This window comes from Balaenoptera borealis (assembly GCF_965194805.1).
Source record: "Balaenoptera borealis genome assembly, chromosome: 18".
Classification (NCBI taxonomy): Eukaryota; Metazoa; Chordata; class Mammalia; order Artiodactyla; family Balaenopteridae; genus Balaenoptera; species Balaenoptera borealis.
This window is the reverse complement of record NC_138877.1, coordinates 51,315,155-51,334,141: the sequence shown is the minus strand read 5'-3', so window position 1 is coordinate 51,334,141 and position 18,987 is coordinate 51,315,155. Positions and strand designations below refer to the sequence as shown.

The 18,987-nt window shown below is 37.7% G+C and overlaps 1 long non-coding RNA gene across 2 annotated transcripts in view; it reads right to left on the bottom strand.

Moving 5' to 3' along the window:
• The window catches only part of LOC309615935, a 58,639-nt gene that overhangs the window by 25,330 nt on the left and 14,322 nt on the right, over positions 1-18,987 (bottom strand). Inside the window, exon 2 of one of the 2 annotated variants that reach the window (XR_014237149.1) lies at positions 8,701-8,830. This is a non-coding gene — a long non-coding RNA (uncharacterized lncRNA). Of the gene's footprint in view, positions 1-8,700; positions 11,845-18,987 lie in introns of those variants that run through there. The other variant, XR_014237150.1, reaches the window with a different exon arrangement.

Here is an 18,987-nt window from a genome sequence, read left to right as displayed (position 1 = left end):
ATACCAATTTTTTCAGATTCCACATATATGCATTAATATACGATATTTGTTTTTCTCTTTCTGACTTACTTCACTCTGTATGACAGTCTTTAGGTCCATCCATGTCTCTACAAATGACCCAATTTTATTCCTTTTTATGGCTAAGTAATATTCCATTGTATATATGTACCACATTTTCTTTATCCACTCCTCTGTTGATGGACATTTAGGTTGCTTCCATGTCCTGGCTATTGTAAATAGTGCTGCAGTGAACATTAGGGTGCATGTGTCTTTTTGAATTATGTTTTTTTTCTGGGTATATGCCCAAGACCCGGCTCCACCCAACTGCCTGCAGGCTCCAGTGCTGAATGCCCCACACTAAACAACAAGCAAGACAGGAACACAAGCCTGCCCATCCACAGACAGGCTGCCTAAAGTCGTACTAAGCCCACAGACACCCCAAAACACACCACTTGATGCAGCGCTGCCCATCAGAAGGACAAGATCCAGCTCCACTCACCAGAACGCAGGCACCAGTCCCACCCACCAGGAAGCCAACACAAGCCACTGGACCAACCTCTCCCACTGGGGGCAGACACCAGAAGCAAGAGGAACTACAACCCTGCAGCCTGCGGAAAGGAGACGTCAAACACAGTAAGGTAGACAAAATGAAAAGACAGAGAAATATGTTGCAGACAAAGGAACAAGATAAAAACCCACAAGATCAAATAAATAAAGAAGAAATAAGCAAGCTACCTGAAAAAGAATTCAGAGTAATGATAGTAAAGATGATCCAAATCTTGGAAACAGAATGGAGAAAACACAAGAAATGTTTAACAAGGACCTAAAAGAACTAAAGAGCAAACAAACAATGAGGAACAACACAATAAATGAAATTAAAAATTCTCTAGAAGGAATCAATAGCAGAATAACTGAGGCAGAAGAACAGATAAGTGACCTGGAAGATAAAATAGTGGAAATAACTACTGCAGAGCAGAATAAAGAAAAAAGAATGAAAAGATTTGAGGACAGTCTCAGAGACCTCTGGGACAACGTTAAATGCACCAACACTCGAATTATAGGGGTCCCAGAAGAAGAAGAGAAAAAGAAAGGGTCTGAGAAAATATTTGAAGAGATTATAGTTGAAAACTTCCCTAACATGGGAAAGGAAATAGTCAATCAAGTCCAAGAAGCACAGAGAGTCCCATACAGGATAAACCTAAAATACAGATTTTTTTAAAAAGAATATAAAGCTGAAAGTGTGTCTATGATTAACAATGTTTTAGGGGGAAAAAAAAACTTATTTCAAGGCCATTAAACATTAAATACTTTATTCTTGTAAATTCTTTAGGCACTCAACTTTCCCTCTTAACAAGAGAAATAAGAACAGAAATATTTTGTAAAAACACTGTGACATTATGAACCAAGGCATTCAATAGCCATAGTTAAATAGATAGCTCACAACTTTGACCCTTTTGAGCAAAATAAAGCTTTCAAAAAAATTTTATCTAGCGTCACATTAATTGCATTTTCCCTAAGATACAAAAATATGTGTGGTGTATAAAATACATCACAATGCTAAATGTGAGCTCTGGAAAGATATTACTTTAAATCAATGTGGCAATCCAGAGTGTCACTGCAGGACTAGCAACAGCTGGCCACAGCTGAAGATTCCGATCCTCCCAAAACCAATGCCTGGAGAGCTAGGAGGGCAGTCATCAGCAAGAGGGAGGTGTCTCAGAACAAGAGACCCAGCCTGTGTGGTGGGATTTGGGGATGCCGCCAGGACCTTTTTGGTAGGAGTGAGTTTGGCAATAGCAAGGAGTGATCCTACAGGTGGAGAGAGGTACCAGGAATATTAGTAACAAAATTGGAATCTAATTTCCATAAGTGGAAATTATGGTTCCCAGAAGGAGGCCAAAACCTAGTTTCCAATATTGGGTCAAAAAGTAATATTGGATGACAACAAGGATGACCTTGTAACCCAGACCCTCTGAAATTCTTCCTCAACAAGGTTAAGGTAAGTCTTAGAAATATGAGTGGAGTCGGATTGCAAGTAACAGTTAGTGGCCTCAGTTACAAGAAGAGGCAGATGTCGTGTTGAAAACTTGTTAAAATCTGATGGTGAAAACTTAGATGAAAGTGTAATTCTAATTATCACTGGGGAATGGGAAAGCTGGTGTTGGGTGGGGAGTTTCTCAGAATGAGCAGAATTGAGATAAGAAAGGAAGGGAGGGAAAGGGCGTTCCAGGTGGAATGACTAACATGTTAAGTTGCTGTTGAGGAAGAACAAGTTTCATTATGTGGTTTATAAGGGGTGAGAAGAGAGATGAGTAGAAGGAGCATGGGCCCAAATACTGATAGGCCTGGGGTACCATTTTGAGGAATTTGAGGAAGTTGTACTTGAGGAATGATGAGTAAGCAAAGGGTTGAGGGGAGAAATTTGTGGAATCAGAATGGGCCCAATGATGACATGTTTTGGATGCCATTTTGAGAAACTTAAACTTTATTCTGTAGGCACTGGTTGGCATTAAATATTCAAGAGGGGACTAATTGGACTTAACTCTTTTTTGGAAGATAACTTTGGAGATGGTGTGAGGAATTTGCATTCTGCTACAGGCGAGAAATAATAAGCTCTCAAACTAGGGTTGCAGTAGCATGAATTATTTGAAGAAACACAGCTTTTAGAAAATATGCATCATTTGGTGAAAGTTTGAATATGGAGATAAATCAAAACAGTTAAAATTCAGGGAGAAAAACATCTGTTCCCAAATTCTGCCCCAGAATTTCCCAGGTGCTGTGATGTACCACTGAGACTGAGATTAGTAGCTCTTGGGAGGGACTTGAGCATGTCCATGTTGAACAATGGTTTAGGAACAGTAAGTACATACGTCTCTCAGGGTCTGACAAATCACGTAAATAGAAAAGACATGGGGAGAAATTTCTTGACCTAGCTAGAGGTTACATTGCTGTGTTTTATTTGTGATATTATTGAAATGTTTACTTACTATTTATACACTTTTCTCTATGTATTTTTAGCTTCAGTTAAAGACGTAAAATGGGTAGAGTATTAAATAACAAAATAAGAATTTAAATTAATATTTAATTTAATGTAAGAATGTTAACAATATTTGATTCTATTAATGAAAAGAAAGATATTTATATGGAAAATGGTATCTTACAAATATTTAGAATTCATCTCCTATTCAAGTATTGTTTGAATATTTTCAAGCATTAATTTTATATAAGGCCACCGTGAAACTATCAATAAACTGCCTCTTTAATCCCCTCAAAAAAGAAAATATGGAAAACATATTCTTTCACTTCAATACAAAATGAAACTAGAAATTAATAACAAAAATAAATGTATAATTTTAAATGGTTTTTTTAAAAATTAATTAATTAATTTATTTATTTGGCTGTGTTGGGTCTTCATTTCTGCACGAGGGCTTTCTCTAGTTGCGGCAAGTGGGGGCCATCCTTCATCGCAGTGCGCGGGGCTCTCACTATCGCGGCCTCTCTTGTTGCGGAGCACAGGCTCCAGACGCACAGGCTCAGTAATTGTGGCTCACGGGCCTAGTTGCTCTGCGGCATGTGGGATCTTCCCAGACCAGGGCTCGAACCCGTGTCCCCTGCATTGGCAGGCAGACTCTCAACCACTGCGCCACCAGGGAAGCCCTAAATGGTTTTGTTTTTAAAAATGAAAAGTTAATGAGTTAAGTATTCAATGCAAGAAGTTGCAAAAGGGAAAACAAAGATATGTTAAGGGGAAGACAGTTATCAGTGAATTTAGAAACAAAAAAAAGAAAAGAAAGAAAGATCTATGTAAATGAAATAGTGTTTTTATAGTTATCTGTTCCTGCATTAACATAAATGGCTTGGCAGAGTTTCACCAAATTAAAAAGTACGTAGTCTCCAAATAATATACAACACCAAGAATTAACCCTATGTTAAAGTACAGACTCCGGGTGATGATGAGGTGTAAATGTAGGTTCCTCACTTGTAAAAGATGTATAAAAATTTAAAAGCATGTAGTTTACATGGCACTCACAAAATTAAATTGGGTGCCATATTGAGCACTTCACTGCGCCAGGCATTCACTCCCCAGAGCACTTGAGATACAAGGGGGTGCAAGAGGCCCACGTGACTACAGATTAGAAAAGAAATGCTTTGAGTATTAAGGTACCATGGAAAGACACAGCAAATAGTGGTGCAGAGAGGCACAAGGGCACTTTTTGGTGGTGATAAAAATGTTCTATATCCTGATTGTGCTGGTGGTTACACAACTGCATACAGTTGTCAAAACTCCTCAAATTTGCACTTAAAATAGGTAAATCTTATTCAATATAAATTGTTCCTCAATAAAACCAATTTTTATGTGTCTACTTAAAAGGATAGTTTCTGTAACAATGGATTTTTTCCTATATGCCAAATAGCTAAATAAATTATGGTATATCTTTTAGTCACTGAAATTTTATCAGCCCAAACTGAGATTTTTTTTTTTGAAGAATTTTAGTTGGAAAGGTGAAAAAACAAACAAAATAATGCCTATAAAACATGATCCCAATTTTTAGGGAAAAAAGTCAAATATGTATATATATATATGTGTGTGTGTGTGTGTATATGTATGTATATGTATACATACATATACATACACACATACACACACACACACACATATATGTATATATATATATATATATACATATTTGAAGGAAGGAAAAACAAAAGCAGCATTAATAGTTCTTGCCCAGTGTGACAGTATGAACGTTGATTATAATTCTTTTCATTTGTTTTTCTATGTCTTTCCAACTTTATATAATGTACTTATAGTACTATGTTAAGCAGAAATAAATGAACACAATTGTTAAAAAGCTTTTCGAGAACCTCTAGCTTACAAAATGAAAATAAAATGCTTTAGAATGCTATACAATTCTCTCCACCCACCAGCCCTGACCTTTGGTCTCCCTCTCACTCCCTCAGAAATTGTGTCCCTTCTCTGTTGACTGGACTCTCTCAGGCTTCCAAGCCTTCATGTGTACTCTTTGCTTTTGTGGGGAAATGCTTGTTCTCACACCTTATCCATCTCAGGCTTTCCTGTCCCCCTTTAAGAGCCACCTCAAATGTTCCCTCTGTACTTCCTCCACAGAATTTTCCACTTCCAACTCTTAGCCACACTGTCATACTACACCAAAGAGGATCATGTGTGCCTTTTTCTGTATTAATTAGAATGGGCCAGGCTGCATGTGATAATAACAAATAACCCCCAAATCTCAGTGGTTCAACACAGCAAAATCTTGCATCTCCCACATGTTTCATGTCCCACATGAATTTTCAGGAAGCTCTGCTATACAGTCTCTCAGGAACTCAGGATGGAAGTCCACCATCCTGTAGCTGTACCCAGTGGCACAGAACAACACCAAAGACCCACAAGTGACCACAATCCAGAAGTGACACATATCACTACTGCCCACATTTCATGACCTGTAAGGTGACTGGGAACTTTGGGAAAATACACGGTGAGCTTTACTGTCTCTACCACACCCCCATCACTCAATGAGTTCTCAAAAGATAGGGACTGTTCTGTGTTCAACTTTGTATTTCCTGCATAGAATGCAAGGCCTGGCTTTTGGTAGATTAGTAGATGCTGATAACCCCTTGATGAATGACTATATGAATGAAGGAGTGCTGTGTGGTTTTAAAAAACAATGTATAAGGACGTTTAGTGTCCCTGCCTGAGAGAAGCCTAAATCTGGCAAGAAAGAGTAAACATTAGCACATAACTAAGCATTGATCTATATGGTACAGAACCCAACTTTAATAGATGGAGATCTACTGATCTATTGATTTAACTGTACACTTCAGAGAGAATAAGTAGAATTTGGACAAAGGGAAAAAGGGAAGTTTTGAGGAAGGAGTAATTAAATAGGTAAAGAGAGAAAGGTAACAATGGTCATAGTAAACCTGTGTTTCGTTGGGAAATGACTATGGTATGCTGAATAATGACACCCCCTCCCCCAACAAAGATATCCATTTCGTAATTCCCAGAACCCGTGAATGTGGCCATGAATGGCAAAAGAGACTTTGCAGATGTGCAGATGTGTATAAGTTAAGGATCCTGAGATGAGGAGAGTATCCTGGTTTATCCAGATGGGCCCAATGATGTCATCACAAGGGTCCTTGGAAAAGGAGGGCAGGATTTCAGAGTAAGTAGTAGATGGGACGACAGAAGCATGAGTTGGGAGTGACATAAGGAAGGGCCAAGGAACACAGGCAGCCTGTGGACGCTGAAAAGGCAAAGCAGTGGATCACTCCACAAAGCCTCCAGAAGGAACAATCTGACTTTAGCTTAGTGAGACTGACTTCAGACTTCTGACCTCCAGAACTGTAAGAAAACAAATCTGCATTGTTCTAAGCTACTAAGTGTGTGGTAATGTGTTATGGCAGCCACGGAAAATTAATTCACTGACCAATCTGGCTAGCTGATACAAGGTTGCTCCAAAAATAGAATTAAATTATATAGGTTGGATTAAGAAAGACGTGTACAAAGAACAAAACCAATGAGAACAGAAAGAAAAATAAGCATTGTGGCACACAAGTTGGCACTGGGTCCTTGGTGCACTCCCAGGTGTTCCTCTATTTAATTCTTCTACCAAGCTGCAGGGAGGTTGGCATCTCCATTTTGTAAATGAAAAGATGGAGGTTCTAATGATCACATGAGTAATGAGTGGAGGATTCAAGATTTGAACTCAAGTCTGTCTGACTCAAGACAAGATAGAAAACAACAAGACTTTATATTCACATCAGTGTAATATAAATAAATGACATATAAAATTATTTCCTAAGCACTATTTCAACTGATCATTATAATAATCCTGTGAGGGAGTCAGAGCAGGTTTTATTGATTTTGCAGATGATCAAACCAAGATTAAAGTTAATGAGTTGTGCAAGGTCACAGGCTGTAGAGTGGCCAAGCTCAGAGCCACTTCTGTAAAGTGAAGGAGATCTGTATGCAGGTGCTAACTGTAACACACTGTGGCTGTAAGATTCTTGTTTCTGGAACAGCCAGCTAGTGTAACTTCTGAGTACAAGGTGATGGCAATTCTTTCAAGGAAGAATTGGTAGGACTTGGTGACAAAGCATAGTACAAAATGCTGGAGAACAGAGTAAAGAGATCCCTCAACAGTCACAAGAGAGAAGGTATTCTAGTTGAAATACATTTCAGGTATTGATCTTGACCTGACACATAAGAGATGCCTCATGAATATCTGTTCAATCAATTGAAATGTCCATTAAGAAGTTGCATAATCAGAATTTGGGAGGGAGAGGCAGGCTTGACCCATAGTTTTAAGAATCATAAGGATAGAAATGGAAGTTAATGTCATAAAGATGGATGAGCTTTCTGAGAGAGTAGCTATAGAAAAGACAGTCTGCCTCACCAGATAGCATGATTCCCCGGGTTTGAAAAGCCCTGTGTGTTCTAGACACCCCCTATTAAAATGTAGAGCAGCTGGTAAGCTGACAGAGCTTTAACCAGTATCAGCCAACACCTCAGAGAGACTTTGCTTCCCACTATAATAGGCTACTTAACAGTGTTAGGGTAGAGAAAGAAGCTTCTGGGAAGTTAGGGTGTGAGTTGTGAAAGAAACCTGAATGAGATGTGAATGTGAAGAAAACAAACCAAAGTAATTTCTCAGTTCTGCCTAGGATAGGCGTGCTCTTAAGTATAAGAATACCAAGTAATTTTATCAGAATTTTTATGATAACTACTATTCTGGTTTATTTTAGTCAGCATTCAGTTCTCCTCAGAGTGTCAACTATATCTTTAAAAAGGAATGACTTCCTTTTTATGGCTTAGTAATATTCCATTGTATATATGTGCCACATCTTCTTTATCCATTCATCCATCGATGGGCATTTAGGTTGTTTCCATGACCTGGCTATTGTAAATAGTGCTGCAGTGAACATTGTGGTACATGACTCATTTTGAATTATGGTTTTCTCAGGGTATATGCCCAGTAGTGGGATTGCGGGTCATATGGTAGTTCTATTTTTAGTTTTTTAAGGAAACTCCATACTGTTTGTAGAGACATGGATAGACCTAGAGTCTGTCATACAGAGTAAAGTAAGTCAGAAAGAGAAAAACAACATATTAACGCATATATGTGGAATCTAGAAAAATGGTACAGATGAACCTATTTGCAGATCAGGAATAGAGATGCAGACGTAGACAACGGACGTGTGGACACGGTTGTGGGGGAAGCAGGGGTGGGATGGACTGGGAGATTGGGATGGACATATATACACGACCATGTGTAAAACAGATGGCTAGTGGGAACCTGCTCTGTAGTGCGGGGAGCTCAGCTCGGTGCCCTGTGGTGACCTAGATGGGTGGGATGGGGGGGAGGGTGGGAGGGAGGCCCAAGAGGGAGGGGATACGTTTATATGTATGGCTGATTCACTTCATTGTACAGCAGAAATTAACATTGTAAAACAATTATACCTCAATAAAAAAAAAAAAAAAAAGGAACGAATTCTTTAGCTCTTCAAGATGAACAGAGAATTTGAGTTCCTTCCATCTTGGAAGTGAATTCTGGGTCCAGCCTTGCCTACTGCTTGAAAATAAGAGAAGTCACCATGTGCCCGTTCATGTACCTTGTATACATCACTACAACTCTTGTTACAACCTGTCCTACATGCATGAAGACCATGCTTACTTACAGAGGCCAAGGCTCTGGTTGCACAACTGGTAGGGGTGAAGTCAGGACAAAGGTGTTGAATTCCAAAGCCCCAGGAATCCTCTCCCTGAAGGGTGTGGGCTTTTTATTTTTTTTAATAAGTTGAGGTCCAGCTATAAAGAGAAAATGAGAGAAATAAGAGACTAGAATACATTTCTATACCCACCAGCATCTGCTATCCAGCCTAGCACATCATAGGTGCCTATTTATTTGTTGAATTGAATAGGTAAACTTCTGGGCAACTTCAAGCCCTTCCAAACTCTGCTGTGATAATAACAGATCTACAAAAATGGTTTGGTTAATGAAATCTTGAGCACAAATTCTCATTCTGACAAAATCCACAAATTTATCACTCTGTAGTCCCTTTTGAATCAATTTATAAGAACACCTTGCCCTACAGATTATCTAGCAAGGGAGAGGGCCCATGCAGCCTCAGTGGAATTTAAGGATTTGGTTATTATTTTTATTTATTATCTGTAGAGTTCAGAAAATATGTATGTATTTAGTGCAAACAAAATATCTGCTCTTTGCTCTAAGCAGTTACAGCCTCAACTAGGAAAAGAAAATATATCAGGCCCTAGATACAATACCCACAGGAGTGGCTAAATGTCAGAGGTGCAGGCCTAATTATTATTTATTTATTTTTCTGGCTCTGCTGTGGGAAACTTGGGTCTCAGTTCCTCCGAGTCTCAGAATCACAATCTTCAGGAAGAGATTCAGCCACGCCTCTCGTCCTAATCCCTAACTTAGCTCAGGAAACCAATAAGCTACAAAAGGACACGCCAGGATGTTTTCCTAACCCTCGGTAGAGACTCACAGGCAAGAGTGTTATTCATCCCTGTGTCCCTCCTTACATCCTCCCTGGGGTTAATACATCTGACAAGGTGTCAATATATCCCCAAATATGTTCTTCATTTTAATATAAAAATGATAATACTCTATCCCTGAATCAAAACAGAGATGTTTGAAACTCACTGATGCTGGGAAGGGTATTGTCGACAAAAGAGAAGAAACAAATTTTAAGGAGTCACAACAGTTGAAAAGTGATTTTCTCTCAGGTAACATTTCTCAAGCAGGAAAAAAAAGGTTTAATTCCTATGCAGAATTCCAAAAAAGAATACAAAAAGAACACTTAAAAGCTTCCTAGCAATGATCTCAAAGTCATAAAAGAGACGTTGTGTACAAGACCCTAGGAAAAGAATAGAATTTATATTTCAATATTTGTCATTTAAAAGAGATGCTGTTTTTAAAATAATGAACCACTGACATTTGAATGTTGGCACAATGTGCTAAAAATGCACTCTGAATATTTGAGAGAAAAAGATGATTGGGAAGGCTACACTTTCCCCTTAATGCAAAACATATGTGCTTTTAAAATAAACTTGTATTTTAATTTTTAAAATTTATTTCTAGTTTGTCTAGATTTTGTTTTATGAGTCATTTCACTTTTGCAATATTTTGAAACCCTTCTTTTTAAAAACCAGGTGGTCAACTGTTTTAGAATGAAAAAATTCAAAGGAAAACTTTAAGCTTTAAACCTCAAATCTATAAAGTTCAGTAGACTTTTTTGCAACTCAAAGAGTGTGGCATTATATGATAGTCACCCTTCAAGTTCCTAACTTTAGGAAAACTGTATTATTATGTGATCCTATACGCTATCACACACACACACGCACACACACATAGCCATACACAGTTCCAACTTCTATTATAGTCTATGTATATATATATATGAATATATCCAACTACTCTTACCTGTAATCCAGATTTTCTTTCTGACAAATGTCTTTAATAAAGTCTTGGAAACTATATGTGATAACAGGGATACTGAGCTGTGATAAAAGTAGTTTTAGTCAGAAGGAAATTACCCAAAATTATTTCTTTCCATTTGCATTACTAACCTGCAAATTTGCTATCTGTCTGTACATGATCAAGAAATCTAATTTTGGTCAGGTGATTATCAACCTGGTGTTAAATCAAAATTGCATATTTGGGAATGGGGAGAGATGTTACAATTATGTTCAAGAACAATTATAATACAAGCTTTCTATGTATGGACAATCAGATTATACTTTGACCAAGGTTTTGCTTAACAGATTTTTAAAAACATTTCTTTACTTGTTTTTGTGTTCTATTTAAAAGAGAGAGACAGCATGTTGTTTTTATCCAAGATCTCACTGTACAAAGAAGTCAACAACTAACTTAGTCAATTGCTTAGGAAAAGAAATCAATGCAGCAAAGTAACACAAACTTCTATTTTTAGTCACTAGGGGCCACATCCAAAATGTAGACAGAAATAAACATGTAATTTAAACATATTGATGTTGCAGTCACAAAATAAATTAAAAATTCCGGGAGGGCTTGGTCCATCTCTCAGTGTGTGTGATCATTTTTAGCAGAGGTACAAATGCTGTTGTATATTTGATGCAGAAAGAGAAACATGTGTTAGTATAATAATAACAGCTTTTCATTTCTCCTTTGTGAGAGAAAAATCTTAAGTGACTTCTCCCTGTTACTTTGGGTAATGAAGCAATCCTGGAATGTTCGGGGGGAGAATATAGCACAACATGTTAAGGAAATGTGGATGGCACTGATGTTCCGTCAGATGTGCTAAAAATAGCTCCGTACTAGGAATTCCTTTTTTATCAAACAACACGGGGGCCAGTTTCTCATCCTATGAACACCGGTGGACTCTGTGGGAAACAGCCTACCCTTTTTATTTTTAAAGCCGATTTTATGCCTTATCTGGAAATCTGAACAAAAAGTCCTGCTAAGTTAGGCAATACACAGCATCTTCTCTACTTGAAATAGAGAATATGGCTGTGATAAGTATGATCTAATATATTTTGAAGAAAACCAAATAGTCACATAGGAAAAGTTTATTTATAGTGTCCTGGAGGAAAGAGGAAATAATTTCAAAACTTAAATATTTTGCGGGAAAAACTAGTCACAAATCTTATCACAGATGATCTAGTAAAAATATTCCCTTTTGCACAGAGAAGATTATAATCATGACTTAGGTTAAAAGAAAATCGGGAGTTGTATCTGATAAAATAAGATGAAATCTGATAAAACCTGATTTTATCTGACAAAATCTCTAGGGCAGGAAACTGGCTGCCTTATCAATTCTAAATGATAAAAAATGTCTCTCAAGCTGTAGACCATAAAATTAAGCAAAAATATTTTGCATGTGAGAAGAGAATTTCTTAGACTTAGTCCAAAGGCAGACCTATTGTCACTCATAGATTTATCAGTGATGAAATTAGGTATACTAGAATCTTCCTCCCACTGGTAACATTTGCAGTCAGCGTGAATGGTTTTTCTCAGTGTAGAGTTTCCAACTCCTGGTATAATAGCTTCCTCCTATCAAATGATAGCACAAAACATAGAAAAGTATATTCTTCTTTGTGGGGAAGGGTTTTAATTCTGAAACATAGTTTATAATAATATTCTGAGAGATTACTAAATTTTGTTTTCAAATTGAAAAAGGAATTTATCATTCATTATTATTTAATGAACCTTTCAGAGACTAGAAATACAATTATTCTTCATTGTGGGTCAGTATTTATTTTAAAAATACTAGAAACTGAAGAATAGTAACAATAATTTAATTTCATCATATACTATTATATTCTAGGATCTTTTCTAAGTATTTCCTATTATTAACTCATCAAACCATGACAAAGTAGGTACAATGAGTATTGTCATTTTACAGAAAAGGAAACTGAGGTGACCTGTCCAAGCTTACAGGAAGAGTTCTGTGGCAAAGTCAAGCTTTGGAACCAGAAGGTTTGACTCTAACATCCATGCTCCTAACTACTGTGCTGGTTTACCTATGACTTTTTAAAAAGATAATGAATTCCTCATTTTTCTACCTTGCTAGTGAGATCATATATTTGCTGCAAAGCAACAGTTGTCAATTTTCTTCTTCAAAATATTTCAATTGAGTGCATATCCTGTGTTCCTATTCTTTTATTTTACGACTCTGTGTTTTTTAATTGGACATGATTTTAAAAATTGTACTTTTTTTTTTTTTGGCCACACTGTGCAGCTTGCAGGATCTTAGTTCCCTGACCAGGGATCGAACCTGGGGCCCTGGCAGTGAGAGTGGTGAGTTCTAACCACTGGACCGCCAGGGAATTCCCTAAAAAATTGTATTTTTTTAATCCAAAGAAAAAAAGTTATGGAGTGAATTACTGGGATCACTAATATTTGTATTATTTTCAATTTTTTGTAATGTGGTTGTCTTTCATAATAGGATTTTAAAGGTTGTAAGCCCAGAATTTTGTGCTAAAGAATGAGAAGAAAACTCAACTCCTTGCCATTTCCAGTTTCCACAAGTTTACTTCTTTTTATACCACTCATTCCTGTCCTAATCAGAATTTTTAAAGGACTTTTGATTACAAACGATTCACAAAGGGGACTCCTGCATTTTTCCTATTCCCTGAATAGATAAAGGATTTGTAGGTGGGGACAGACAGGAAAACATACAGTCTGTGGAATCTTGCCTAGGCTTGCTGATGAGGAGGAGAAAGGGAGCTCTTACAGCTAAAACTAGTAACTGTGGTTTCTCCAAAAATGGAAGAACCTTCTGTCAATAATCACAGTGGGCAAGTATCTAGTTAGACCACCATGGAAGATAGACGTGGGGTAACAAGTTAAATATAGAGACTTGATTTCAGCAGCATTTTGGGTACTTTGTAATCATTAAATTGTGCACAATTCAGCCATCTAAGTTAGAGCATAATCCAGTAAAAATTATACATGTTATTGTTGTCCTTTTCTGCTGCAAATTTGTGGGGTGGGGGGAGAGGGGAATATGTTTGTGTTACATTATGATGTAAAAAGTGTTGCAAACAGTTCCCATTTTCAATAGATAGGCTATAATTTTTTGGTGTTTGTTATTTAAATTCAGCAGACAATAGCTTTAGTAAGTGTATGAATAGACAGTGCCCTTTAGAGCATGATAGATATGACTAGTAGAGGTTTTTTCTCTCTGAGGCTAATCTGCAGCAACTGCAAAACAAGTTTTTCTGCATTCACTCCATTCGATAAATTTGAAAACATCCCATTCCCGTATTCACCGGTGCATGTCCCAAACTGTTGATACCAGTTTTGTTATCATGCCACGTGGAGCAACCTTTCAGGGAGAATAAATGGCGAGGTCTTTAAAGGTACCTGTTTTGCCAGAGTCATATGCACCCGTTACTGGGATGTTCTGCTCACGTTCTGAGTCTCCCTCAAATGCTGGGAGTTTGGATCATGTAGCAAAATGACAGAAGAGCCCACTGTCCACTATGGCCTTGAACAGACCTGTTCCATTCCTGGTAGTAGAGCATTCTTATTCAAGCCTGAGGGGATGGACCGGCATCCAGTTGACACCCATCTCCCCCTGTCCTGCCTTGGCAGGGTTTGCAGTACACTAGTGGTTGCAGCCGGGGTTGCTAATTCCACTCCATGGACACCTGTCTCTGGCATACCATGGGAGTTTGATGGCTTTGGAAATTCCAATATGTGCCACAGTTGTTTCTAAGAGGAGAGGACTCTTCATCAACTTAGCAGAAGTGTTAATGAAAGGGTGAAAGGCATGTACAGTTATGGTAGCCTCTGTGGGGCATCCAGAGACAAATGATAAAAATGAAGAAAGATAAACCCTATGGTGGAAGTACATGGGAACCTTACTTTGGGATAGTTCACATACATTTTAATGATTCTAACTTTTAAATTTACTTTTCCAAGGCTGTCATTCTTCTCAAGGCTCAAAACTAACACTGAGAAGCAGGATTTGGGGACATTTCTTCAGGAAGCATGTATTAAGCTCTTCTATGTGACAGGCACTGGAGTAAGGAAGGTAGAAAGACAGCTGCTGTCCAGGAAAGTACAGTCTAGTGAAATGTCAGAAAATTAAACTGACTTCAGGAGAGCAAATTAAGTTTCTTGCTTAACAGCTGTGACAATAATGTATATATAAATTTAATAATCAATAAGGGATATAATTTTAGGTAATTTTTCAAACCCAGCTAGAAGTAGAACATCACTAACCCAATACTGAAATGAAGCCAAAGGCTAACTGCAGAATCACTGATTTTTATTTTTTAATCAGCTAATACTTCAGGGTTACAGCTTTCTGATATTATTAAACAAGAGCCTAATCCTTAAAAACATGCTTTGTCTGAGAGTTAGTACTAGGCATGAATGAAAGGATGTTTTTAAAGAAAAAAATGAGAAATCAAAGTATAGATTTATGATATATAATCATATAGATACACACAATCTAGGAATGTGTATATGAATGTATGTGAGTACATACGCATTCCTTCATCATAAAGATGATGTTAGGGTCTAACAAGATAATAATAGACTAATTCCTAGTTAATATGATTACATTCATTTCTCAGACAACTCATGGAAATACTGTCTTTTAATTTAAAAAGCATTATTTATGAATATGTAGATAGTTTCTGACGTTCAATTAAAAACATACTTTTAGTTGTTAAAAAATAAATAACCATGTTTTACAATAGGCAGGCTTACCTACTCAGGGTTAAAATTCCACACACTTTCATAAAGTACCACAAGCTCGATTTCTGAAGTTGGTCAGTATCTGGGAAGAAGTCTACTCACTGTCACACAATATGCACATGCAGGAGGGGGCGAGTCGGGGGGAGAGTGAGGCTGCTCAAAGCACAGGCCAGGCACACTCATTTCTAGGTTCAGCCATAGGCGACCCCTCTGGGACACTCAGATCCAGTGGGGCAGTGCTCCAGCCCAGGTGAGCCTGCTGCCTCCACCATTGCTGCCCCCAAAATCTGGCCTGGAAGTGCCCCCAAAGTGCTGTGAAAACCCTTCTGGAAGTGGGTTGAGCTGGTGTCTGCCAAGCAACAGCTGTCAGGAGATTGGTGGTCTACCTGACTGGGATTTACATGGATCATATCCAAACTTCCCATGAGCATCCAAGGCCAAGGCTTGGTCTGTGCCCTGAAGCGCCCCAGAGGACCCAGAGCCGTGGCAATGACCTCCAGCGTGTGTTGGCGTGCCAACTGTCATTGTGTGGTCTCCAAGTGGCTTGTGGTCTGATTTGCACAGTTTCGCAGAGACTGAAGCCTTTGGGGCTGGAAACAGCTTAGGATCACACTGCAGAACCAGTGCAGGGGTTGCCCACAGCAAGATCTCTTTGTTCATCCCTCAGTTAGCCAGGGAAAGAGACATCACTCCCTCTCCTCAAAGCACAGTTTCCATTGGAACCTGATGTGGTAACTTTTGTCCTGCACTTAGCATTTTACATTAGAATTGCTCAGTCCCATATAAAGGACAGCCTTCTGAATGGGAAAAAATATTTTGAAATGATATGACTGATAACGGGTTAATATTCCAACATATATAAACAGTTTATACAACTCAACAGCAAAAAACAAACAAGCCAATTAAAAAATGGGCAGAAGACCTGAATAGACATTTTTTCAAAGAAGACATTCAGATGGCCAACAGGGACATGAAAAGATGCTCGGCATCACTAATCATCAGGGAAATGCAAATCAAAACCACAATGAGATGTCACCTCACACCTGTCAGAATGGCCGTCATCAAAAAGACCACAAATAACAAATGCTGGAGAGGGTATGAAGAAAAGGGAACCCTCATGCACTGTTGGTGGGAATGTAAATTGGTGCAGCCACTGTGGAGAACAGTATGGAGGTTTCTCAAAAAACTAAAAATAGAACTACCATATGATCCAGCAGTTCCACTCTTGGGTATATATCCAAAAAAATAAAAAAGTAAAAACACTAATTAGAAAAGATACATGCACCCCAAAGTTCATAGAAGCATTATTTACAATAGCCAAGATATGGAAGCAACCTAAGTGTCCATCGACAGATGAATGGAAAAAGAAGATGTGGTATATATACACAATGGAATGCTACTCAGCCATAGAAAAGAATGAAATTTTGCCATGGACTTGGAGGGTATTATGCTTAGTGAAATCAGTCAGACAGAGAAAGACAAATATTGTATGATATCACTTATATAGGGAATCTAAAAAATAAAACAAACAAATATATAGCAAAACAAAAACAGGCTGACAGGTATGGAAAACAAAACTAGTGGTTACCAGTCGGGAGAGGGAAGTAAGGAGGGGCAAGATAGGGGTATGGGGTATGGGGTTAAGAGATACAAACTACTATGTATAAAATAGATAAGCAACAAGGTTATATTGTATAGCACAGGGAATTATAGCCATTATTTTGTAATAACTTTTAATAGAGTATAATCTGTAAAAATACTGAATCACTATGCTATACACTTGAAAATAATATAATATTGCAAATCAACTATACTTTAATAAAAAATAAATTTATAAAAAAGGATCCTTGATTGACAGAACGATTCAGATATTGTACTATGAGCTGAATGAGAATGCAGTCAGCCAGTCTCCTGAGGCTACACAGCAGGAACTCAACCATTATACGTGGTCCCAAATGAAACTGAAATGCTTCTGAGAACACAGATTACTTCTGCAGATCCACCACAATAACACCTCCCATTTTGTTAGCCTTTATCTTAGTGCTAAATTAAGAACAACAACAATAATAATAGTAAACACTTATCTAGTATTTATTATGTGCCATGCCCCTTCTAAGAGTTCTCATTTAATCCTCACAGTAACATAATAAGGTGTGGTTTCTTATTGTACCCATTTTATAGATAAGAAAACTGAGGCATGGAGAGGTCAACTAATTTGCCCATATGTGGTAAATGTTGTGCCAGGATAGGTTCTCTTAATCATGTGATTTGCTTGTTCTTATTTATATTTTAATTCTTAATGTGTTTGCTTATCTGCTTTATTTGCCCAGTGCAGATTAGCTGGAGAACTAGGATAACGGTGTTGGGAGTCAGGTGGAGGTAGGTTGTTAGAGACAAGACAGAGAAGTCATATTGAAACACAGGAGGCAAGAAAAAGAAAAGCCAGGACTGTATCACTACACAGTACAGTATACATGCTTGGTTTTTAAAATGACACCATATTTTCAAGATAAGTTTGTTTCATGCTAAGTGAAGTAAGCCAGACAAAGACAAATATCATAGGATATCACTTATATGCGGAATCTAAAAAAAATTATACAAATGAACTTATGTACAAAACAGAAACAGACCCAGACATAGAAAACAAATTTATTGTTACCAATGGGGAAATGGGGGGGGGGGATAAATTAGGAGTTTGGGATTAACATATATACACTACCATATATAAAATAGATAACAAACAAGGACCTACTGTATAGGGAATTATATTCAATATTTTGTAATAACCTATAAAGGAAAAGAATCTGAAAAAAATAGATATATACGTATGTATAACTGAATCACTTTTTTGTACACCTGAAACTAACACAACATTGTAAATCAACTAGACTTCAATAAAAAGAGACAGAAAGAAAGATGGAAAGAAAGAGAGAGAGAGAGAAAGAGGAAGGAAGGAAGGAAGGAAAGACGGGAGAAAGTTTGTTTCAATGATATCTTCTAGAAGACAGGGATTTGATTAAAATATCTTAGATAAATTTCCATCCTAAGGGATAAAGATGAAGAAAATAGATAACTGCTTAAACAGGTAAGAAGTGCACTCCCTTCTGGAAACAGAATAAGGACTGTTTATAATCAGTGTCATCTTTTTATATGTAAATTTCCCTAATAGAACATGCTTCAGGGGAGGAACGCAGCTTTCTTATTACTCATGAAGACCTTTTACCACTCTATCACTAAACTAGGAATAAAATAAACTAGGAATAAAATAAGCAAATCTTTTTCTTGTTTCTACTTGGTCCTGAGTATTTCCTCTGCTTCTCCACACTTCCTCCCACTTAGCAACTCAGAATCTTTCATACCCGGGTGAACAGAATGAATGAGCAAACTTTGTTTTCACAATGTTGTATTTGAAGAGATCGGCACTCTTTGAACGCGCACGCCAGTATTGGAAAGTTGTCTCTTACATGGTCCAAGCAACTCAGCCTCCTTTTAAAAGTTTTCAGTAGAGCTTTATTCACTGGGCAAGACACGTCATGTCCTCTTGCGTAATGCCCCAAATTTCAAGACCTTTTCCCAAAAGTCCCTTTTTCTATGTCATAGCTCTCATCATTGTCTCTAGGGCATTTATCATAGCAGCATAAGCAAGAAGGCTATGCTCTGGTTCATTCCTAAAACCCACAGGAAAAGTACAACATCGTTTTTGTTCAGACGACATACAAAAACGCACCTCTCTGAAGTGTTCCCAGGC